General features: G+C 35.1%; 1 long non-coding RNA gene across 10 annotated transcripts in view; it reads right to left on the reverse strand.

Moving 5' to 3' along the window:
* Positions 1–2,343: 2,343 nt before the first annotated feature.
* LOC122240320 overlaps positions 2,344–26,351 on the reverse strand; it is a 31,758-nt gene continuing 7,750 nt past the window's right edge. For 4 of the 10 annotated variants that reach the window (XR_006219846.1, XR_006219845.1, XR_006219837.1 and 1 more), the window contains 5 exons: positions 20,465–20,653; positions 13,501–13,689; positions 9,375–9,416; positions 7,426–7,563; positions 5,272–5,448 (listed from right to left, as the gene is read on the reverse strand). This is a non-coding gene — a long non-coding RNA (uncharacterized LOC122240320). Of the gene's footprint in view, positions 2,382–5,271; positions 5,449–7,425; positions 7,564–9,374; positions 9,417–11,649; positions 11,899–13,500; positions 13,690–20,464; positions 20,654–26,351 lie in introns of those variants that run through there. The other 6 variants (XR_006219840.1, XR_006219841.1, XR_006219838.1 and 3 more) reach the window with 6 other exon arrangements.

A 26,351-nucleotide genomic window follows, 5' to 3' on the forward strand; every position in this document is an offset into this window, starting at 1 on the left:
TTTTTCAATCTGATATCACCTATCATCCAAAGAAGGAAGTTTCATTTAAATGGAAATGTCTTTGCAAACTGATCTTAATCTGCACTGTTGACTATTATTCTTCACCCCATTCCCATCCGGAATTAGTAGAACTTTTCTTCCTGAAAAGCTATATCCGGCATTACAATTATCCAGGTATTGGACTATTTAAATTCATAATTCTTTGCTCCAAAGGTTCCCAGAATTATGACAAGTCATTCTTTTGTTAACATGCTTCTTTCCTTGTTCCCTTTTCTCCTGAACACACAAACACCTATTCTATTTAGAAGTTCACTCGATCTAGGCTCTGTTCCCCCACAATCTCCACCCCTGTTGAAGTCATAAGTTTCTGAATACGACCTGGTAGTCTAGACACACTGTTGATGTGTTTGTTGTCACGTACAGGATCTTATAAAATCAGAGACGTGCATGTAGATGCAAGCCTGCTAGAGGATTTTGCAAGGTAGATGGTGACGCACACGTCCATGTTTTGTTCGCTGGGCAGAATTGACCCCACAGGCTGTAAGATTGGATACTATTTTCCAAATATTTCCTGTGTAAGAATTAACAATGAGAAAGCCAAACCTAATTGCTCTTATTTCATCAGTTAGTAGCAATAGGCAAAAGTTTCTTTTAGTTCATATACTTGTCTTGAGTTAAGTAACCATTTCTTTTGTTATAAATGAATCTGGTTCTTAAATGTTTGCTTTACTATGCAGTTCTCTGCTTCTCTGAAACTCAGCTTTTAAGAGATTTAAGAAAATTATTGCGTAATATTACCTATTGTCCAAATGGTGCAGGAAAGGAATACCAAACACTTTCAACTAGCTGTTCTAATACTGTCTGTATTTATTTATTATTCATTCAACCAACATGCATTCAGCATGTATTACACGCCAGACATAGTTTAAACTGAAATAAAGACATTTCTCAGGGACCTCAAGGATTCATGGAGACACCCCCCCCCCATGTTATAAACTATGACACAGTGAGAAAAATGCTAATAGAGAGGTATACCTCCATGCTTATGGATGAAAAAAGTAATAGGAAGATGCACATGTATGTGGGGTGGGGGTGGGGGTGATGTTCATGGAATTTTCAAATACTGAACAGGAATTTGCCAGGTGCCTGAGAGGGGAAGAGCATTTCAGGCAAATGCATCAGACTCTCCGAAACCTTGGAGATGTGAAATAGCCTGGCATGTTTGGGAAACTGCAAAAAGACAGTTAAGGCTGAACCAGAGGCAGTGAGTTAGGGAAAGTAGGGAGACACAATCATAAAGGGGGGGAGAAGCCAGACTGTCAAGGACCTTTTATGTTTATCAAGGAAAGGAGCTGATAGGGGTAAAAAGTCATTGAAAGGTGTTAATCAGAGAAGTGTCCCGATTAGTTTTGTACTTTAGGTACCAGAGGCAATAGTGTAGAATACAGATTCAGGAGGAAAGGAAGATGGGAAAGCCTGTAGGCAGGGAGGTCTGGTCGGAGGCTAGTGCAACAGGATAGGTTAGAAATGATGAGAGTCTGAAGAAAGACAGAAATTGTGGTCATGGAGTGGATTCCAGAGATATCCATAGACTCAGACTTAATGACCTACTGGGTAAGTGAGTAACAAAGAGGAAGTGATCCTAAAGCTTCTGACTTGGACACTAAAATCAAACCAAGTGGAGAATTGGAAAGAACATAAAGGGGATTTAATGTTGGATAAGTTTAAGGTGTTGGTGATATATCTACTAAACGTGTCTGGTAGGAGCCTAGAAACACAAATCTGGAGTTCAAGGGAATGGTCTGTGCTGAAGATAAAAAGTCGAGTCATAAATACATGGTACCTGGTATTACAGGAATGGATAAGTGTGCCATGAGGAGTATATAGAGAACAGACATGAGCAAGGACAGAATCTTAGAGGAAAACCAGGGTGTGAAAGGACCTAATGTAGAAAAAAGAAGCCAAGGAGGGGGAAGGAAATAGAGCAAATAGAGATAGAAGGTGATGAAGTAACCACTACATAAAGAAAGGCAGGCACTTCAAATGGAGTTTGGTAAATATTTTGAATTCTAGGAAAAATTTGTTGCAATAATAATTGACCAGTGCCTGTTAAATTTTGCAGCCCCAGGGCCTTTGGAGACCATCACAAGACAATTTTCTGAATGAAGGAGGGAGAAGCCAGATTGCAATGGATTCACAAGTGGAAAGGAGAGGAGTCAGTGACAACATCAAGGTTGGTTACTATCAAGAAGTTTGAGTGTGAACAGAGGTAAATGAAGGTGAGCTTTCTTTCCCTCTTCCTCTTTTCCACTTCTTTTCTCTTTTTCTCTTCTCTCTTCTCTTTCTTCCTCCCCCTTCTCTTCCTCCTCCTTGTTCTCTTTCTGAGAAATAAAAGAGTTTTAAGCTACAATAAAGAGGTGCTATTCTAAAGAGATGCTCTTATTAGGGACGTTACTACGAACATCTGCTTTTGGGAATAATTCTTTCATATTAGGTTTTTCTCATCTGTAGTTATGTTTCTAAGGGCACTGATCTGTAGTAAACCAGCCTCTATGTTAATAGCCCTTCTCCCTAAAGCAGAATTCTACTGTGTTTACTTACACAGAAGCGTATGTGGAGTGAAGCCACCAGCTAAAAATTGCAAGAATACTGAAATTGACACTCTTTCAGCTCAATGTGTAAGAGTGCCGTACTTATCATAGTCTTTTGAATTATTTTCTTTATTGAGTCTACTTGATAGATCAAACAGTAACTTTAAAACAACTCAATAAGGATTATTTTGTATAAAGTTGAAAGCATTATGGGTAATTTTATGACAATTATGTATAACATGCTCGAGTCTCTCCTCAGGTTTCTTACATATGTAAAAAGAAACAAAATGCATAAGGTGCTTTAAATCCATATGGTTCTTATATTTGGGAAACTTAAGACTGCTTTTAGATATTACCTTAGTAATCCTCATGGATTTTTAGGTTATTTTTTTTCTGAATTCCATATCATCACCTCAGGTGGAAAGTAAGATATGTGTCATTATGACAAATTTTGCCTCTATCCCAGGAAATGTAGCTCTTGCAGACAGTTTTGGCTGACTACTTGGTTTTGAAAGTCCCACTAAAATGAACTACTCTGTTAACTGCTTTTCTACTCACAGCCTCTATTTTACAGGTGAGAAAACTTACATGTGTAGCTCCACAGAACTTTAGGGCAGAGAAAAATATGGAAGGTTAGGACGGTTTGTTGCTCGTAACCGAAAAGGAGAGTAACCGGAACTGATAATAGAAAGGGTGCCATGAATCCAGGCAGGTTCTATCACTTATTTCTTGTCTCCATTTAATTTCTCTATATTTTCTAATCCTGCTTCCTCTGTATCCTGGTCAGTAAGGTAGAATATGGCCCAGGTTTACGTGCCATGACATTAAATATGCTCAACAACATTAAATACTGAAATTTTCTCTCCACCACAGTTACTAAGCCTTGGGGAAGAGACATTGATTGATGCCAACTCATAGTCCAATCAGCCATGGGCCAGAAATGAATGCATGGTCTACAATGGTTTTGGGGAATATATCCCTGTAGCTTGGGGGTGGAGTAGGAGTTAGTTAAGGGTATGGCTGTAGACTAAGCAGATATTCCAAAATGTGCCCATCAGAAAGGCTACTCCCCCACCTTGTCCACACCCCCTGCCACAAATATACCATTTTATACGTAAGGAAACATTCCCTAGAATATTAAATTATTTGGCTAAGGTTATAAAATGAGAAGTCCTAATCCAGTGCTATTTTGGTATGTGACTTAACTTTCTTGACAGTGGATGTATTAGCACTAAGAAACTTTACCAAAAAACCAGTTTGCTTCTCTTCATATCACTCTAAATCTCATAGTCCCCTTTCTCTTATTTTCCTATTTGTTTCTTTCTAAGAAATTAGAGAAAATGCTACATGTAAGTAAGAGAGACAATTTTTCAAAAGATCCTACCTCGGTAATATATTGACTTATCAATTTGTTTTTATGCTCAGTAAGCATGTTTTATATACAAGTGGGAGGGAGAGTTGTCTCTAGAACATGAGGATGAAAGAATCAAAACACATGACCTCTACTCTCCCCAAATAGGTTTCCTGAATAATCGAGAAAATAATATATCTATATATGAACAAAATAGACAGCATAAGCAAATGTATAGCAATGTAAGCCAAACTGCATGTAAATTTCTGAGGAAATAGAAAATAAGAAAAAGGATGAAAACTTTGAGTAAGACTTTCTGAAGGCCAATTTTTAATAGATCTTACAGGAAGATAGTGGTTATACCTCAGAGGGTGCACATTTATGGTCCACAGGTCAAATCAGGTTTACTTATGTTTTCTTGAGTAGTACTTTAAAAAAATAACTTAAATTGTAATGCCTTTTTTTTGTGGGACCTGCTCTTCCCATTGAGCCATACTCTGGACCACTCAGTATTTTATTGCATTCTTTACTCTACCATGCCTCACCCTTGATGATATTCCCTGGATGTGGATTGCCACGATGAAAGAAACGTACAAATCGTTTATTCTTGGGAGATAAATATATACAAAGGCAAAGAGCTGTGAGCCACGGATATGTGCGTATAAACTAGGGATGTAGTAGAAACAGGCCTCCATGAAGCTAAGAGACTATTGGACTATTGGTGGAATTATACAAATGAAAATGGATAGTTTCAGAGGGCCCGGATGATAGAGGGCCATAAGCACTATGGTCAGAGAATTTAGACTTTTTTTTTCCCATTAAGCAGTTTTCTGTCACTCTAAGTTCCTGTTTGAGAGTTACTTGAGTTATTTGAGAAAAGGTATTTGACTACCATATAATGGTTCAACTTGAGGAGGAAGATAGGAGCTCAAAACCTTTTCGGAAACCTGTAGGAAATAACAGTTTGGATACGGGTGGTAGTTCTGACAACAGAAAGACAGAAAGGAGCACTGGCAGGTAAGAGAAAATGGAATCAGACAAGAACAATACAGGAAAAAGAAGTTATGAGGCTGCAGTTTCCACAGAGGGTAAGAAAATTGGAGAGAAATGGCAGAATATAACATTCTGTTACAAAGGTGATGAAATAAATAAAAGCTGGTTTTCATATTAGCGCACAGCAGCTCTCAATCCTGTTCGTGGGTCTATTTCCTGCCAACAGTTACTCATGGCTCCAGCTACTTGACTCTGCTGCTCGTCAAGAAAAGAACAGGCAGCCGCATGGGGTCTTCTGTATTTTATTCATTACAGCTTCTTTTATTTGTTGTTTTAATGTATTTAATTTACTAAATTATTACAGATGTTTTATATTACAATGCTAATAAGAAAAATATGAAAAGATGCCCAACTTCTTTTAAGTCTGGTAGAAGTGGAAACATTTTTCCTTTTGCCTGTTCAAGTTTCAGTTGATCCTTTTTGAAAATGCTGACCGAAAATGGATGGTCCGTGCTAATTTCAAGTAGAAGGAAAGAGGAACAAATTTTAAGTGACATTTCGAAGAAATCATTATGTATTCGGCTTTGAGAAGGTTTGAGACATTGAGAATGTCATGAGGACCTCTTGAAGATGATCACAAAATGCGTTACTATGCTTTTCTGGGATCTTCATTACTATTTGAGAACACTAAGTATACAGGAAATGCTTATAACATGCCAGCATTATTTGGTGTTAGTAGTTGTTGGAGTGTGTGAAAATCTTAGACCCAACTTTTGTGGGTGGCTTTTGTGGGAAGTACACTTCATGTTGCACAAAGGGAAATAGTCTCCCCAAGAACTGTATTTATGTGTGATTCATATATGTGGATTAGAACACTTAGGGGAAAAGCTCAACAAAAGAAAGCAACTTTCCCTCGGGGCTTCATGATTTACACAAATTAAATTTGTCACTGTTAAGACAGATAGAGCAGGCTCACTTAAGATCGAACGCTCCAAACCCTGGGCTGCATTAAAGCTCATGAGATAGCCACAGGTAACTACATTAGATTTTCTTTGAACTGGTCCTCTAATTGGAGCCCTGTCACTGCAGAAAGCAATTGAAATTTAATTAAGGGACAGGAAACTCCCAAGTCTAATTTTGTCCTGGAGCCGCTCTGTGGGTTGTCTCTCAGGACTTCAACAGCTGTTGAGTGAAGGTTTTGGCGCGGATGCTAAAGGCTGCCCCGGTGAGGCAGCTCCCAATCATGCTAGGGCATGATGGCTTATTTCTAGGTAGGCTAACTCTCCACCTCCGTAGACACTTTGTGTTACACTGATAGACTCCTGTTTGCTTTGATGCAGTTTGTAAGGGCACCTTCAAATAAAGGCCAAATTTAATCATTATAGAAGTAAGTTCTTTAAATTTAATCGTGATAGAAGTAAGTACTTTAACAAAGAACTCGTTTTTTCTTTCCTCTATTCCATTTGTAAATTTCCTGGTTGTTTCTGATACCAAATCCCCCCCCAAATAGTCAGGTCATCTGAACTTCGTGGGGAAAGCTGAGATGCAATTAAGTGAGAAAATGTAGAAAATATCTTCGCAAAGAGTGAAGAAAACTTAAGATGTTATCAAATATTCTTTTAACAAAAACAAACTTCTTGAGACACATTTATAAATTTCTGTAAGATTCATGCCACGAGGATAGCAGAACTCCACTTCTTCCCATAGCTCCTTGGAGTAGACCCATGTCTTGCTACTCTAGTGGATTTCTTTTAACCACTCCCCAGGCATGAGGAGGATCTTTAACTCCCTGATTGGCTTAGATTATTTGGAACACAGCTGATTTTTAGCGATCCAATATACTAATCTGTGGAGCAACATTGTATAAATATCATACCTACTGTGCAATGCCTCCGGGGAATAATAAAAACGTTGTATTAATCTTTTCATAATATGAAGAACTTAATTGCCAATGAATAATTCCTATTTTGTCATATGATCTAATATGTATATAACTACTTGCAAGTTGAACCGGACTAAATTTTTAGAATGGCTGAAGTCCTGAAGGTTCGATTCAAAATGACAGAGTCATGCAGTGGTGAAAGCCTGGGTCTCAGACTGAGTGATGTCAGAAATACCCTTCAGGTATAAAGCAAAGATTTTGAGTGCTGCTCTTGTTGGCATGCTTTCACTGATACATGTGTTTAGGGACATCGGATGGAGCAGAGGAGAAATGTGTGTTACTTCGAACATATAATAAGCCATTGGACAACTGAAAGACATACTGGGGGCCAGCACTGACTGAACTCCTTTAACTGTTCCTTTCTTTGGGAAATATAAGGGGGGTGGGGAGTTGGATGGGAATCGTTTTGACCAGATTGCTGGTGGAGGCTAGACCTTCACGCTGTACGGACACGGGTGATGGTGGATGTTCAACTTTTGGCATTGTTGGCAATCTTTGCATACGGAGGAAATATGATTAGTAAATATCCCCAAGTCACCAATTCTGACCTTCTCAGCATTGCTGACTCTTCTAAAACTGGAAGTTTTACTTCAAATGAAGAAACAGTGGGATACTTCACTCTTCTTCCAAATATGTTGTTTGGAGTTAAGAATCTCTCTGACATATTGTTACCATGTTACTGTGTGCTGTAGATGCAACAGACTGGTTAAAGACCAAGTCTTAACCGCAACCATGTATTTCCTTTGTTTTATATATTTAGGTCAGATGCTAAACATAGCTTTAACATATTTTCTTTGTGGTTTAATTTCCTTTGTGATTATTTCTTTTATTTAATGGGAGTGTAAAAATGTCCCAAGGACTAAAAACAAATTGCAGCTCATTTTTAACATAGGCACTAAGAGGTACTCTGTTAGTTTGCCTTTGGGTCAAGATTAAACTTTCAGGATCATTTCGGGTTAAAAATGCAACAGTGAGACATTTACATTTTCTTAACAAAACATAGGGGACTATATTCATGTGGCATTCTTTCATACCCCCTTGGGCCCAAGTCTTATAACAAACAAGGAATGAGAAAATGTGGGCTCCACAGTGACTCTCAGTATATCTCTGGTCTGCGCCTCCCCAGAGATGCCCGTGAGGCGCCTGCAAGCAGCACCAGCCCGTAGCTTATAATGACTCCCCAGAGATGTGGAGGGATTCCTGGACATGTAAGAAGGAAAGGCAAACTAAGTCATCAGGGCAGCACCCCAGGACCACCATGAACTTCACAGCAGTGCAACGAGTGATGTGTGTCCATCTTCTAAGTGTTAAAGCTGCAATGAGGTTTTTTCATTACTATCCAGCTTATTAATGTGTGTTTGCTTCTGGCACTTCATTCAGTTTATGCCCTGATAGTGAACAGGTCTGTTTTAATGGTACGTGTAATTCTCATTTCTCAGTAGAGGTGTTGAAATATTTGCTTCTTAAACAAGACAGAGTTTTTTTTCTTTCTTTCTTTCTTTGTTTTTTTCTTTTTTTTTTTTTTTAACATTCACTTACCTGTTCATTTAGTAAATAGCAGAAATATATATTTTTATCCTTTGGCCATTATGAACATAAAGTATTCATCAAATCCTAAAAGGCATCCTTAATAGAATATCCTTTGATTTTACCCAGGACTTAATATATTTAACACCTGGATAAATTTAGAGTTCTTTTGAACTAAATGAAATCACTGAGAATCTAACAGCTACCAGACAGCTGTTAATAGTTTTAACAACTACTTGCAGTTGCCCAGAGGAAAGAAAATGTGGTCCATATAAAAAATGCAGTGAATTACAATGGGAACAATGGTTTAACTTTAATAAAGGGGAGACCTGTTTATTTTAATAGGATTACTATTTCAATTGTTAAAAAATTAAAAATTATCATTTTAATTTCCTTGAATTAAAAATAATCCCTGAAGAAATAAATCCATGAAAAAAATTAGTAATGGCTTTCTTCCTACTCATATTCTCATTATGGTTGGAGAATATAGTTTGAAATGACATAGATATGTGCTTTTCTAAAAATATTTTTATTTGAATTACAAAATGCAATTTTTTTCTAAAATTATACTGAGAGTCAATATTATATTAAATGAATGGCAAGATAAACATACAGACAATCTTAAACAGTCTCTGTCTTTTTCCAGGAAGATGTCGGATATTTAAGGAAAGGAAGACATAATTATTAAATGAATATTAGTCTAAAAATATGCAAAATTAATCAACAAAATCAGGCACTTACATAGCTGATTTTTTATTTTAATATTAATAAAACTTTCCTAAGCTCTTGTTTCTTCACCCAAGAAAGGTATAATCCCCTGTACCACTTACCTAATTTGTGAAGATGTATTTTATTATATAAACAAATATTTGGGTATAAACATGATTACACAGATTTAATTCACAATGTTAAAGACTAACCATGCTGATTTTAATAAAAAATATTTCCCTAATAAAATCTTATTACTAACCTTTTTTTTCATGAAACATGTGTTTCCACCACTTCCAAAGACCTGGTAATCATTCATGCAAATGAAAAAAAAAAAAGTGTATGTTTTCCATAACACGCATAAGTTGTTCCACAAACATCTGGTAACGAAGCTTTGAAAGCTGCTAGATTCTGAGCCAGCCCAGGTGTTCACTACAACATCTCTAGAACTCAGCAATTGCCTGCAGTAATTTGTTGCAACTCGTATTGGCATTTTTACGGTTATGATGAGGCAAAGGGTGATGACATCATGTTCTAATGTTACGAAGGTGCTGTGAATTCGGTGTGAGAATTCCATCAATGAGTGATTGTTACTGAAATTGACTACATTGGTGGCCATCACATTTTGCCAACTGCAACATCTGGGCACAAGTTAGTAGTGGCGCACCTTGTAAATAACTTAATTGAAATTAATTGCCAGAAGTTTGCAGCACCCTAGGTAGTTTGTAAGTACCATTTCTTATTCTGCAATGTTTCGCACTTGGAGAATTTTGTATTCTCAGATTCTGTTTTAGCAGCTTGGGATGAAAGTGAAAAGTGTAGAAAATGTGTGACGAAACAGCAGGACCACAAGGAAATAAACATTATGTATGAGGAAGAAAACATTGCTATCTGTATACCTACTTTCACTGATAAAATATTTTTCTCACAGAAGTAATTTTAAAATTAATGTATAAAGCAGTTTTTTAAAAAAGGGCAGTTGAATGATTAGACATAGGTCCCTATTTCCCCAGAAAGAAACATCTAGTATTTTGCCCATGTTGTAAGTATTAAATGCTCACTGTGCTGATATAAACATGTGAAATTATTATATACTATAAAACCACATATTTGAAGAAACGAAGAAGCTGTTCGGTGGAAAAACTAGGAGACTGAATCGGAAATACGGGTCCTGTCATTGCTGCCATATTCTGAAGCGTTTAGAATAATTTTCTAGGTTATTCATAGCTTCATGCATCATAAATCCAAGGAAAGGTAACCAAAAAATAACAAGGATACTGTAGTCAACAAAAATGAATTTGTCAATAAATAATGATGTCAATTCCTTGCTTCTTCCCTTCTTCACTCCTCTTACCTTTGAATTTTTGCTTTTTAAAAAACATTTCACGAATGGAAAGATGATTAAAGGTATGAAATGTTGGTAGTTTAAAATTTGACATGAAAAACCAATTAATAAAGTTTACATTTGCCTTGAAAGCACCACAGCTTATATATTATAATATAAACTTCCATAATGCCCACAATATTTCAGAAACTTTTATAAAATCTATTTTAAAAAATAACTATTGTTTTGTTCTGTATGTTCAATAAGAAGATCTACAAAATTAACTTTTTTGACTTTAATGCAGGAAGAACTTTTTCTAACTAGTGTGATTCTTGTTATTTAAAGAAAAATTCTGCAACTTATATTTTTTCCACCCCTACCAAGAAGGTTAAAGCTAATTTTTTTGGTAAATCAGTAGTTATCCTGAGCCCACACTTTCTTAAACAACCAAATTGCTTTTTCTGCCCTTTTCCCTTTTATATTTCTTTGCTTTTGTGCTTTTGCACTTGCTTCAATAATCACTTATATCTGTGTTTTCTATGTAAATTAAAGTAGATAGGGGCTAGTTAATAAATATTCTAGAATATCTAGGACTACCAATTGGTATTCTTTCACATAAAATATTTACAATTCAAAAAATCTCTTCTTCTGAAAGGGGTGGGAATTTCAAATTTTATTTTTTTCTCCCTATAGCTCACTATAACAAAAAATTATACTTTATATAACAATATTTTGCTTTGTTTTTGATAACAGAGACCCTTATGTTCACACGTGAGCTTTTGATATGACAATACAACCTAGCTATTCCAAAAAAAAGAAAGGATTTGAATTCTTTTTTGAACAAAAAGAAAAAAAAATTGTATCTCTGTACTTATTCATAAAAGCAATCTTAGTGCTTTGTCATAATGGACATATTGTTCAGGCAAAGTGAGTTCAAGGCACTCTGCAAATGTAAGAAAGGATTCCATTTAATCTTTGCTTTTGTTAGGAACAAGCGTGGAGAGTACGGGCAAAGAAGCAGGTTTAACTTATGGTTTTAATCTTAATGTTTGAATCCCTGTAAGTTTCCCTGAGGTTAATATTTTAATGGTATCAGATCAAATTAAATAGAGAATATGTGGAAGGAATGGCAGGCAATTAACAGAGCCATACAAAATCAATGACAGTTGCTTTTTAATCACATTTCCACTCAGCTGTTTTTTCCTACAAATGAATATATTTTACAATAAAAATGTATAAATCTTTGGAGCTATAGATAGAGCTATATGATCTTAGGATAAATCTTTATGATTTAAGGAATAAAATAAGTCCCTGTTCTTAAGGATCTTGCTATTAATAACAACAGCTACATTTATTAAAGCTATAAAAGAGCCTGAAGTAGAGAAGTGAGTCAGGGATTTTTGCTAATGAGTTGCAGAACTGACTATTCCAGAAGGTTCTTAGGAGGCAGTCTTGAGCAGTGCTATAAATAATGAACAGAATGTGATTCAGATACTGAAGGCAAGCTAAAAGAGATTTCTCAACTGGATATAAATGAATAGTTTTAATTATTTGATAAAGCATTTTTCTTGCTATATTCCACCATTTTTTTTTAGTACATTGTGGTAAGAGAATGATTTCAGTCCAAAGCAATTGCAATGGCCCTGAGAAGGTCCTAATAACATTTGGGTAGTAGAAAGGTTAGTAGCGTGGCAATTGATTTTGAAGATGTATTCTTTCATTCCATTAATTTTGTAGCACCTATGATGCTTCAGGCCCTCTACCAGGCTCTGTGGATATAGAGGCCAATAAGGCTACAGCCTCATCCTGTACTTTGTGCTCATAATAACTATCCTAAACTATTGAAATATGTTAGTTACATTTTATTTTAAAAGACAGGTACAGAGACAACAAAGCAGACCTACAGTGTTAGATGTCAAGAGAATAGTTATGCTTGGAGAAGATGGGAGATGGGTAGAGAAATGAAGCGTACACAAAAGAGGCCCTTGAGATTCTGGTAGTTTGTTTTTTGATCTGTGTGTTGGTTCTATTTGTGGTTCCATATTCACTTTGTGAATATTCATTGAATATACGCTTATAATTTGTGCACTTTTCTTAAGTTATATATTTGTAAAAATTTACATAGAACTAAGGAGAAAAAAGAGAGAGAACTGTTTAATACATATTTAAAAGATATGCCCTCCTTTTTCTTTGTCAACCAAGTTTCGTCATCTTTTTGTTACTATTCAATCCACTACAACATTCTAGTATAGTCCATATGATAGGGGTCTCTATGAGATTGCTAATGACAGAATCACCATCTCTCATGGCCACTCTTGGCTTGGGTCCTTTTGACTTTTTAACCATTCTTTCTTTTCTCTAAATAAGATAGTTCAACAAAAAATTTTTATCTCCTAATTTGACTTTTGTGACACCATACTCTTCGGGTTCTTTTTCTAATTATTAAATTGTTCCCTCCTACCCCCTTCACTAGATTTTCTTCTAAACATTCCTTAGATATTGATGCTCTGTTTTTTTTTTTTTAATTTTTCTCCTTGTTTACCTTCTTCCAGGGGAATTTGATTCAGAGATTTTATTTTTGTTTTTTTTTTTTTTGTTTGGTTGGTTTTGTTTTAACTACAGTCTATTAATAATGCTCAAATCCTTATCTCCACCTCCAAAAACCTGAGATCTAGTTCCATATTTTAGATTGTCTACTTGGCATTTCCACCTATTTTTCATATAAATATCCCAAACTAAGTAAGTTCCAAACTCAAATTATTGTCTAAACTCCAGAAGTCTCATTTTCCTCCTTTATTTCCTGTCTCAATTAGGAGTTCATCTTTAAGCCAGTCATCCAAAGTAGATATTTCTGAATAATTCTCTATTCTGTCCTTTCTCTCTTTCAATTCCCATATGAATAAGCCACCATGTTGCTATTAGTACCAATTAAATATTTCTCAGATTGAGCCTCTCAATTCCATTGAAATAAGTATAGTTTGGACCCTCATTATCTTTTCCCCCCAGAATATTTTTATATCCTCATATGTAGATCCCCTGCCTAAGATGTGAAAATCCTTCTCACCTGTTTTTTACATTGTTGCTGGAGTCAGCACACTGCTATTATGTTTGCAGCACCATTCAAAGGGAACTTCCTGCTGGCACAGCACCAGGAACACAGTTGGCTAACTCTTCTTTTAACATCTTCCTTTTGAGATGCAAGAATGGCTAATCTCAGCAACAGCACTAGAATCCAAGGAAGGGTGCCATTCACCTGTCATAATGTTCAAGAGATTTCCATTGGTTATAGGGCAAGTGTAGCCACATTTTAAAAAATGACATCTCATATGTATTTTAACTAAAATTCAGGAGAATGTGATCTCTATAAAATGACAGAAGAGAGCAAGTATATAAATTGAGACAAAGGGAGGTAATTAAAAAAGGGCAAAATTTCAAACTAGTTGAATTAGAAAAGAGGACATTTAAAAAATTAAAAATGCAATGGGATTTCAAATAATCTTCATAAGAAAAGCAACAGTGCAGAAAATAAAATCAGCATTTAGAAAACAAATATGGAGAACAAAGCGTGGGAGAGGAGATGATAGATCTATATATTATCTATTATAAACAAGAGTGTAAAGACAATATGTCTTTTCATGTTATCTCCTTGTTCCTTAGAACAAATTTCTAATTGTAGACATATTGGGTCATATGATTTAGAAAGTTTTAGAATGTGTTACCAAATTATCTTATCAAATGGTTAGATTTATTTTACCAATAGTGACTACAAAAACAAATTGTTTCCTATCCAAGCTCACACAACTATTACAAATCTTTTAAAAAAATCTTTCTTACCCTATTTTAAATCCCATTAATGTTTACCCTTAATCTTAGAAAATATTTTGTATTGGACATCTCTTTTTTTATGTTTATTTTTGAGAGAGAGAGAGAAGGAGCATGAGGGGGGGTGGGCAGAGAACAAGGGAGACAGAATTCGAAGCAGGATCCAAGTTCCCAGCTGTCAGCTGTCAGCACAGAGCCTGACCCGGAGCTCGAACTCACACTCACAAACCATGAGATCATGGCCTGAGCTGAAGTCAGACACTTAACCAACTGAGCCACCCAGACACCCCTTTATTAAACATCTCTTAAGAATGTTTTGACATTTGCACCAGGTTTGCATCAATAATTCCAACAAATATTTAACTTTAACTCAGTGTTGAACTGCCATTGATGCTCATTTCAATTTTTTCATTATAATTTCTTCTCCCTTTTATTGTTTATTTTTATGCATTTCCCATTGGACAAGGACACATCTTTAAAAATGTTTTCATTAAGAATATTTAGATGGTATATTTTCTGACCCCTTGCGTATATGAGAATGCCTTTCTGTTGACTTCATATGTATAGGACAGTTTAGCTGAGTTTAGAACTTTTGAGTAATAGAAGATTCTCTCAAAAGTAGGATACATTGTTTTCTTTTTCAGTGTTATAATAAAGCCCAGGGCCAATCTGATTTTTACTCCTTTACAGGCAATCTGTGTTAATGGGCTGCTATGTTGTAGAATATTTTGTTTTGTCTTTGAAATTTAAAATATTTATCCTAATATGTCTAGGTATTAGTATCTTTTAATTAATTTAGCCTGATTCAGTTATTGAACTATTTCCATTGCAAATGTACATGTTTCTTCAGCTTTGAAAAGTTTTCTATTATAATATTGGTTAAATTGAGAAGAAGAGCACAGATCAATATTTACTCATGGAATTGAGGTGGGGGGAAAGGGGGAAACGAGTAATAGAGGTATCAGGCCCAGAAGTTTTTGTGAGTTATTTCTAATTATCAAGCAATAGGTAATTCCCATGTGATAAATTTAAATTCTTTCAGAATACAGGGAAAGATAGAAATCTTCTCAATTCATTTTCTAATGCAAATGTAATCTTGGTAACAAAATCAAAAAAATAACATAATATGATATAACTGCAGAAATCTTTCATAAATATAATACAAAAAAGCCCAACTAAATAAAATCTTTTTAAGTTGATAGTATATTACCAAATACACCAAAATGAGGTAGGGAATTTTTTCAAATATGGCTTAATACTAGAAAACCTATTAATATAATTTTATCACATTAAAAGAAATTATATGTTCATTGCAATAATACTGATCTTCTTAAACTGGACTAGATAGTTGTTCTCTTGACATTACTTTTCTACCCTTTTATTGCAGAGAAGACGCCACAGATAGAATTTGCCAATAAGAAGCCCTGACATGAGATTTATTGGGCATGAGAAGGAAAGGCCATTATTCTCTGGAGGCAGTTGCAGACTGACAAATGAGCACACATGAGATTTACACTGCTTTCTCAAGAATTCTTGAGAGTTACCTGCTGTGGTGTTACAAACTGAAATCTTTACTTTTGAACTCCCTGACCTTTGTTTCCCCTGTTTTTCTAAGAGTTGCGTAAGCCCATGATTCCTATACTAAACTCTTGGCACGTGAATTACATGGAGTGCCTTCTGTGTTCCTGGTCGATCCCTGATTGATAAAATACAGAAATTATATTTGATAACATTCAAAATCCAATGCCTAATCCAACTTATGTAATATATATCATATATAGTAGATCAAATTTAACAAGTACATAAAAAATTAATAAAACTTTTCTTAGATAAATCTTGAATAAGTGGAAAGGTGTACCTCATTCTGGGATGTTGAAGATTCATTATTATGAAGATATCAAGTACCTTCAAATTAATTCACATATGTAATAAAATTTATATGAAAATTCTCATCAGAACTTTTTTAAATTTTAAAACAATTTTTTAAAATTTGATAAAAATTTCATAAAGCTTTCTTGAGAAAATAATGAGCAAGACTAATTATTTATGAGAAAAGAACAATGCATAGATAATGGCCCAATGAACATTAAACCAAATTATAAAATTACAATAATTAAAAATGCAATACAGTGCCATGTCACCATAGACACAGATCAATAAAAGTAGAATAAAAAACACACAAATAAAATCTAGTATACATAGGAATTTAATAATAACAAAGCTGTATTTAATTTTTTGTTGTTTCTCCTCCACCAGATTAGTGAACTCTACTGGTGTGTTTCAATTTTTTAATTGACAAACAACTCCAATCCTCACTCCCTCATCAACTGCTTGGGGTTTGACATTTGGGTGCCTAGAATAAATTGCTTACAGTTCTTTTCATCCAAATAAGTGGGCTTTTTTGAAATGGTTCTTGTTCGCAGCCTTAAAGATATATTTGAAATTGAAAGACAATACTGTTAAAAAGTCCATACTACCCAAAGTGACCTACTGACCCAATACAATCAAAATCCTATCAAAATCTCAACAGTTTATTTTGAAGAATCAGGGAAAAACATCCTAAAATTCATATGGAATCTCAAGGGACCCCGATTAACAAAACAGTCTTCAAAAGGAAGAACAAAGTCAGATGTCTCATTACCTCCTGATTTCAAAACTTACTACAAAGCCATTCTATTTAAGAGTGTAGTATCGGCATACAAACAGATATACAGACAAATGGAATAGAATAAAGAGTCCAAACTACACTTTTGCACTTATGGCCAAATGATTTTTCACAAGGGTACCAAGACCATTAAATGCGGAAATGACAGTCTTTTCAACAAATGGTGATGGGATAACTGGCAAGACACCTACCAAAAGAATGAAGTTGGACCTTTCCCTTACATCATAGACAAAAATGAATTAAAATGGATCAAAAACCTACACGTGAAGAGTTAAAACTATAAAGCCCTTAGAAGGAAACATAGGGGAAAGTCTTTATGACATTGGATGTGTCAATGATTTCGTGGCTATGACACTAAAACACAGGCAAAAACAACAAAAAATAGATAAATTGGACTACATAACATAGTGTGCATACTACATAATACTAGCGTGCATTAAAGGGCATGATCAGTAGAGTGAAAAGGAATGGGAGAAAATATTTGCAAATCATGTATCTCACAAGGGGTTAATATTTAGAATGTACAAAGGACGACAGCCCAAAACCAAAAATCCCCAAAGAACCCAGTATAACAATGGACAAAAGACTTGAATAGATATTTCTCCAAAAAGCTATACAAATGGCTGACAAGCACATGAGGAGATGCTCAACATCACCAATCATTAGGGAAATACAAACCAAATCCACACGAGATAGTACCTCACACTGATTAGAGTGACTGCTATCAACACCCCCCCCCCAAAAAAAAAAACCAAGTGCTTGCGAAGGTGTGGAGAAATTGGAACCCTTTTGCTTAGTGAGGATGTAAAGTGGTGCAGTAACTATGGAAAATAGTATGGTGCTTCCTCAAAAAATTAAAATTAGAATTACCATATGATCCAGCAATTCTACTTCAGGATCTATACCCAAAAGAATGGAAAGCACCTTTGTGAAGAGATATTTGTATACCCATGTTCATAGCACCATTACTCACAATAGTCAGATGGTGAAAACAACCCAAGTGTTCAGTGACAGTAAAACTGATAAACAAAATGTGATATATACATTCAGTAGACTAGTATTCAGCCTTAAAAAAGAGAGGAAATTTTGACACATGCTAAAACATGGATAAACCTTGAGAACGTTGTTAAGTGAAATAAGCCAGTCCCAAAGAAACAAATACTTGATTCCATTTTTATGAGTTACCTTGAGTGCTCAAATTCATCCAGACAGAAAATGGTAATTTCTAGGTTCTGGGAGTCGGGGGGAGGAGGGAATGGAGATTTATTGTGTAATTGGTACAAAGTTTCAGTTTTGCAAGATGAAAAGAGTTTTAGAGATAAATGATGATAATGGTTGCACAACAATGTGAATGCATGTAATACCACTAAACTGTACACTTAAAAATGTTTAAGATAATAAATTTTATGTCTATTTCATCATAATTAGGTACATATGCAACTAAATATATATTGGAGATATATCTATAAAAGGGAAGACCAGAGATGTTTAATTCTCTTATGCTTTCTGATGATAACTGTAACCTCGTTTCCTGGTCCCTCCCTTTTTCCCCTTTAGGAGAATACTAGCCAATGTTGTGACCTTTCCCACTGCCAGAAATCTTGGGACTAGCTGAATTTTCTACTCTCTCCTTGTTTTCTAACAAGTCAGTGTGCTCAGTGTGCTTCTTAAACTAGATACCATCCTTCCCCTCATGTGGTTTACAATCCAGGTTGAGGTGTATAAACAGCAAAAGGGGCAATCATAACAGAATGTGATGGTGTCAATTTCTAAAATGTTCACCCGAAGTCCTGATGGTACTGAATTCAGTAGGGCTTCCTATGGTAACTTAGCAGATGTAGGTGACTAAGCAAAGTGGTGTTAAGAATAGCATATTGCCTTGCAGTTCGAATTGGACATGACATACACTGAGAATATCATATGCAATATTCCAACAAGATAAAAGGCTTATTTTTGTTTTAAATTATATATGCATGAGAGCAGGGTTGAGAGGACATAATTAGCATATAAAAGACTCCTTTGTGGTTAACACAGAAAAAAATTTAAAGCTGCAGGGTCCAAGTATGGATAAGAGCTATTTGATTAGCAGGTATTTCAAGGGTCAAGAGTAAAAGATAGGAATATAGAAGTCAAATGAGGAATATAGAAGTCAAATGTGGAAAATTTACTACTAGACCTTTTTTTTTTTGGTGGCTAAGAAACAAGTCCATGCCACTTATGATGTCATTTATTTAATTTGAGTAGAAAAACTAACAGATGAGATCAAGGCAACTACAAAACTTCCTATATGATTGAAAAAATTTCAACAAAAGCAGATGCTTCAACTGGAAAAGTTTCTTTCACAGCTTGGTTTCTGGGTTTTGTAACTGTCAGCAGAGTTGGGCAAAAATATAACAATGTATTTGGGCAAATGAGACTCCACCACAGGCTTTTTCAGCTAATACATAAAAAAATTCTAAAAATATTAAAGGAAGTCATATTTAGTTCTTTTTGTTTATTCAACCAGATTGTATGCAGGATTATTGAAATAGCCTTCTAACTCAACCCTCTACCTTTGGATTCTTACTTGTCTAATCCATCCCTCACAATACTGTAAGATCAATTTTCTTAGTATATAGGGCAAGTGCTAATTTAGGTCCGCTCCTACAACTTCCCATTGTCAGCTCAGTTTTGGAAGCATCTCATCCTGGTATTCAATACTCTCATGGACCTTGTTCACAATATAGCTCTCTAGCATTATTTCTACTACTACCTTTTACTTTCTCTTAAGCTCATAGGTCCTTTAACCTGCCATATCCATAATGTTTTCTTTATCTAGGATGTGCTGTTATCACTTTCAATATGTCTAAGAATTTTACCTCAGCTGCAAGATTCAGCTGAGATTCTGAACCCTTCCCAAAAGCCTTCATGTCTCCATCCTCTGAATTTTCATAACATTTTATATGTATCTCCCGCTTTGTACAATTCTGATCATGTATTTAATTTTTCACTTACACTTTAGTCCCTTGATAGATTTCAAGCTCATTTTGAGCAGGATTTATAGGTGCTTTATCTTGTTATATCCCACACTCCAATTGTTCAATAAAGTGTTCAGTGAATTATTCAATTGTGTATAAGATTGAAAACTCTTGAGAATTCAGCTGTGAGACATGTGAAGGAAGGAAATTTATTCACATTTGAATAATATTATGCATTTGTGAGTCTAAAGAGGAGAACTGAGTTTAGTAATCCCAAGACTATTGTCATAAATCTGAAACTGTAACACAGGATTTACTAAAAGCTCATTACCTTATGTCTCATGTAGTGATTGATTAATTTCTCAATATTAAGAATTCTATGTAGGGGGAATAGATACAACAAGTCTAACAAAACAACTTCCATAATCTATTATCTTGCCTGATTTCTGGTTCTGATTATTTGACATTGTCCCATAGGAGACATCCAATGCAGGAAGCAGTAGGGCCGATTACTGCACACTGCCCTCTGGTGAGCCACAAGGGTAATCTGGAGGGGAAAATTCAGGGTTGAGAATATAACTCACTCTCCATGTCCAGGATGCCAGCTGGTGCCAAAGAATGATGTCACATTTTGTGATGTGATCACTTCTCTCAATTGTGCTCTCCTGAGTCTACCAGTTCTTTCCATGTAGGTCATCAAACGGCCATCAGCTGGTAAAACTTTCCTCTTCACTTAGCCAAAAATGGATCCAGAATACTTGTAATGAGTTTTACTAAACCAAGAATTAAAAAAAAAAAAATTACTATTACTTCCACCATGACCTTTCTCTGCATCTTCAAATATCCCCTAGCATTGCATGAAAACAATGGTAAAAAATTTCTCCTCAGTTTGTAAGGAAAATGGACTTTTAGTAATTGCCATGCTAAATTCTTCTACATTCTCATTAACAAGTCCTATTTTATCCAAAAAAATATAGAGCTTTCTTATTCTTAAAGAGATGGCCCAAAACCAAATAACCAACTTAACAGCATTAGAAGTACTATTTGACTTGGAAGGACAGCAAGTTTATCTGGCTTTTGACCATATTAATACTGCCATACTGCTGGGTGATATTATTCATTTATTCATTACCACCTGACCAAATACTGTCCATGACTAAAAGGGATAATTAAAAGTTTCAGAACAGACATGGAAATGCTCAAAACTCATATTCTAGGAAGGATACAAATAACCCAGTGACCAATGAGGTGTTTCATTGGTTTCTGCAATCAACTGTATTTGCTGTTTGTATGCAATGACGTTTGTTATTTTCTCATCTTATTCTTAACTTTGGGAAACTACATTTTGTATGAATGATGCCAGTAATGGGTAATCTTAAAATAAGTGGATATTGCCTTTCTGAAGAAGAAATAAAAAGACTTGCAGAAACATGGAATAGTGCCATCTTTTTGTTTGATGGCATGCTAATCTTGTTTAAAAAAGGAAAGTCCCCTTTAATAAAAATTTTGACTCTTCAAACTCCAAGAAACTGACCTTGCTTTAGAAGCCCATTCTAACCTAAAATGAAAGCATAATTTTTCCTTATGTTCTTTATTATGTAGTTGAAAGTTTAAATTACTTTAAACTAAAATCCTTTCTCGACTCTCAATCTTTTAATTTTCTGAGGCTGTTTACATGCAAATTAAGTAAACTAGTTTTTACTTTTTGTTAATTTATTTTACTTTCAAGTGAAAAAAAAACATTCTGTGGGAGGTTTTATACTGGTTTCTGCTGAATTGTTGCTTAAATGTGGGTGAAGGGATAAATGAATTCAGAGAGAAGTTTAAATAAAATAGCATGTAAGCTCCTTTAACCTCCAAAATTCTGTTTCCCATGATATCATACACTGGTGAATACTTATTTTAAAGCTTTAAGTATTAATCATATATGTAAGATGTATTTAAGCCCAGTCTTTGTACTGTTGTATGTTATGTGACTGAAAAGGTACCATGAGGAGAACTGGTATAAACAAAATTTGTTTTTCACCACAGAAATAATGTTACTCAGGCTTTGATTAAATAGCTACCAACTCTGCCTAGTAACCATTTAATCAAACAGGATATATTGTGTACTTTTCATTACTGTAAACCCTTATAGAATAAATATTCATAAATCAAACAGGGAAACTGATAGCATTATGTGTGAATTAACACAATATTATAACCTATTATTTAAAATTCTTCTTTTGCTTTTTCTTATGTCTAATTTTTTTTAATGGATACCAACCAAAGAGTGAAAAACAACCACCAGGGTCATAGAATTTAAAAGGCTTGTTTTTTTTTTAAATTTTTTTTTAACGTTTATTTTTGAGACAGAGAGAGACAGAGCATGAATGGGGGAGGGTCAGAGAGAGAGGGAGACACAGAATCTGAAACAGGCTCCAGGCTCTGAGCTGTCAGCACAGAGCCCGACGCGGGGCTCGAACTCACAGACTGTGAGATCATGACCTGAGTTAAAATCAGACGCTTAACCGACTGAGCCACCCAGGTGCCCCTAAAAGTCTTGTTTTAAAATGACTTTGATTATTAGTGTATATGATGTTGACACCTTTTCCTCCTATAGGGCTTTCTAATTTAAAAAATTAATAAACTTTATTTTTTTAAAGCAGTTTTAGAATCATAGCAAAATTGAAGCCTAACACATCATCAAGGGCTCCCAGTTAGAATGGAAGCATATGAAAGGCAATTTAAAAAATGGAGTTCTGTCCAAGGTTTAGCTTACAGTGGGTTCACTGGCTGCAACAGAAACTGCATGGCCTCCAAAGCCTAGAATAAGTTGCTAAAGAATGCATAGGTAGTGGGCCCATCATATCTCCATTTTGATTCACTTGTCTGGCTCCTCCAAAAACTGGATGGCACCTGGAAGTTGACCATAGACTATCTCAAGCTCAATCAAGTAGTATCCCTGATCACAGCTACTGATGGTGCCAGAGGTGGTTGTTTGTTAGAGTTAACCCACTTTGTTAGAGTGAATTAGTACAGCCTTAGTTACACAGTATATAGCCAATGATTTGTGAGTGCATTCTTTTCCATCTCATTCAGATTACAGCATCAAAAACCAAGTGTGCATATACATGGGAAGAACAAATACATGTTAACAAAGCAGTAGCAGAAAGGAGGTAGAGGAAAGAGGGTCAAAGAGTTTCTTACAGTACTGGATGTGAGAGGGATTGATGGTTGTTCTCCAGAATACATTATCCCCTTCCTCTTTTGTAATAGAATCTCTGAGTTTTAGCAGGGCACAAAAGCTGCCCAGCTGAAAAAAAAAAAAAACCAAAAAACATTTCCCAGCTTCCCCTGTAGCTAAGCATGGTTATATGGCAAAGGTCTAGCCAATGGGATGCGAACTGAAGTCAAATGTGTGCCTTCTGTGCCGTCCACTTAAAAAGGAGACGTATTACCTTTACTTCCTCCTTTCCCTTTTTCTGCCAGTTAGAATGCAGACATGATAGCAGGAGCCGGAGCATGTCAATCAGACCATGGAAAAAAAGGCATGTGTTAAAAATTGGGAGAGCAACAAGATGTGAGGAGGGGGTGATGGCTCTCTATGGAACCACCAGACCAGCCCTGGATTACTTTGCATGTGAAATAGAAATCAAGACTTTGCTTGTTTAAGTCATTATTTTCCAGCCTTTGTTAAAATTGCCGAAACTAGTGTCCTAACTAATGCAGACCATACAAAAGCAATTAAGTGTGGTTGAACAGAAAGGTTTTGTGGAGGATGGATAATGAGTTTGTTGTGGAACATGTAATTTGCCTATGGGACATCTAGGTGCATATCTCATAAGCAACTATATTCAGGTATATTCTGAACTCAAGAGATAATTGTGGCTGGAGAGTTAAAAAAAAAAAACAAAACTTCCATGGGATCAAAGGTGGATAATATGCATGAGTTTTGTGGACATGTAGAATGCATTAATGTAGGCTGAGTGAGAAGACTCTATACAGAAGATGCCAGTGTATTCCAGAATCATATGCATTAAGGAGATCAAGTTGGTGGACAGTAGAAAAAATTAACCACAGAGAATGGCTAAATCTGAGTGAGAAGAGAATAAAGGATGAAAACTTGTGGAACAGCTACTTGAAGTGGAGGATAAAGAAGAAGGAAGACCCTATGAATTGGAATGAAGATCACAAGACTGGTCTGAAAAGTCAGAGAATCCGCAGAGAATAATTTTGTTGAAGTTGATGGGGGAGTGAATTTCTGTAAAGAGACAGTGGCTGGTAGTCTCAAATGCATGTATATTTTAGTGAATACATATAGTTAGGAGCTATCTATCGATCTTACATTTACATGTACTGAATGTAAAGCATATTCATATCACTATAGATTGTTAACAATATCTTCATGCTATTATAAACTTGGGTGACATGTTGCCTATGCAATAATCACATAGTCATCAAGGATTCATAACATTTTACTGGAAAACAGAGCATACCATTGTTCATACTCTTTGTAACAGGACTCATATAATCCATATTTTACTCAAAAGCCTATCAAGTATTTTCGTAAGAATCTAGATTTGGGTATCTCATAAACCTAATTTTACTAAAAAAAACTTTGGTGAGGTAAAAGCTAATTTTATTGTTACTTAATCTTTAGGTACTATTATTTAAAGGCATCGTTAACATTTGTTACATTGTAATTTGGGGTAGAAAAATTAGGCAAATCACCATAATTATGTTGGGGTTTAAGACACATCTTAAGCAAAGATTCTGATAAATGTGTTAAAATAATACAAAAACTTATAATGTGAATAACAGGCAAAACAATACCTTGGCTGTTAGTATATTCACCTCTTCCCCTAAAAAAGCAGTGGGTTTGTGGCTTATTCCCAAAAACAGATTTACACAACTGCAGGTCTCATACACCCTGTGCCTTAATATCCTCATAACTTTATATCCTTATAACTATGCTTTTGAACTTAGAAAACTATTATCAGAGGAAAAATTGACTAGTCTTTCATTTATTTATAATTTAAATTGTTGCCAGTTACTCCTGCAGTAACAATGTAAGAAATGCACAGGCAGAGTTGGTCTCCAATAGGGACAACTTTCAGATTGGTATAAGGACATGGGATTCTCTTTATCATTAGAATTAATATCCAAGACTTAAAGAAAGAGAAATAAATGGAAGGGCCTTCCACTGTTCATATGCAGTACTTGGCTTTTCCTGGTCAACTTAAAAAAGTGATCAATTCTCGGGAGAATGCTGCGTGGGGAGAATGCTGAGTGGGGTTCGACCATGGTCTTTCAAACTCCATTTTTCAAACTTCAGAGTTTTCTCATGATGTGTTAATTTTGTGGTGCACCAAAACTTTTGAAAAAGTTTAATTTAAATTCAATTTATCTTTATTGTAGCAGCTCTCACATGGCTTTCTGCCCAGAGTATTGCTTGCTCCATCTGCAAAAGTGGTAGAGTAACTTCTAAAGAAGCAATATGATGGTTTAATATAGATGCAAAACCTAGCTCACTTTTTGATTTTTCAATATTGTCATAAAAAGTACTGTTTAGCAGCCAGAGATGTGACATTTAAGCATTGGGAATTATGTGAATAATTTAGGTGTTAGAATTAATCTAAAATATAAAAAAGATTCCAGCATTGATTTTTAATGTTTTTAGACAGTTTCATTCCACGGATGCTTTATTTTTAAGGATATAATGAAGAGTAAAGGAAGTAGAGTGGACACATGTGCTTCATCTCTGAGTTATCATTTGGAGTACATAGTTAAATGCAGCTCATTATGTAAATTAGTTTTTTATTAATTTATTATAATGATTACATGGATGACATGCTGGCTTCTTTTTGTGTATTAGGCACTGAGATAATAAGAGAAGAAGTTCATATTTTTTTATTGACATACAGTCGACATACAATTTTATCCTAGTTTCCGGTGTACAACATAGTGATTTAACATTTATGTACATTACAAAATAATCAGAACAAGTCTAGTTATCATCTGTCACCATACAAAGTTATTATATTATTATTGACTATATTCCCTATACTGTACTTTAAATCCCTGCGACTTACGTATTTTATAACTGGAATTTTGTATCTCGTTATCTCCTTCACCTATTTGGCCCATCCCCCCCAACCCCCAACTCTTTGGCAACCACCAGTCTGTTCTCTGTATCTATGAATCTGTTCCTGCCTTTTTTTTTTAAGATTCCATATATAAGTGAAATCATATATTTGTCTTTCTCTTATTTCATGTAGCATAATGCCTTCTAAGTCCATTCATGTTGTTGCAAATGGCAAGATCTCATTCTTTTTTTATAGCTGAGTAATATTCCTTTATGTATGTGTACCCCATCTTCTTTATTTATTCATCTATTGATGGATACTTAGGTTGCTTCCATATCTTGGTTGCTATAAACAATGTTGCAACAAGTGGGACTGCATATATCTTTTCCAATTAGTGTTTCCA

Source organism: Panthera tigris, chromosome B4, assembly GCF_018350195.1.
Source record: "Panthera tigris isolate Pti1 chromosome B4, P.tigris_Pti1_mat1.1, whole genome shotgun sequence".
NCBI lineage: Eukaryota > Metazoa > Chordata > Mammalia > Carnivora > Felidae > Panthera > Panthera tigris.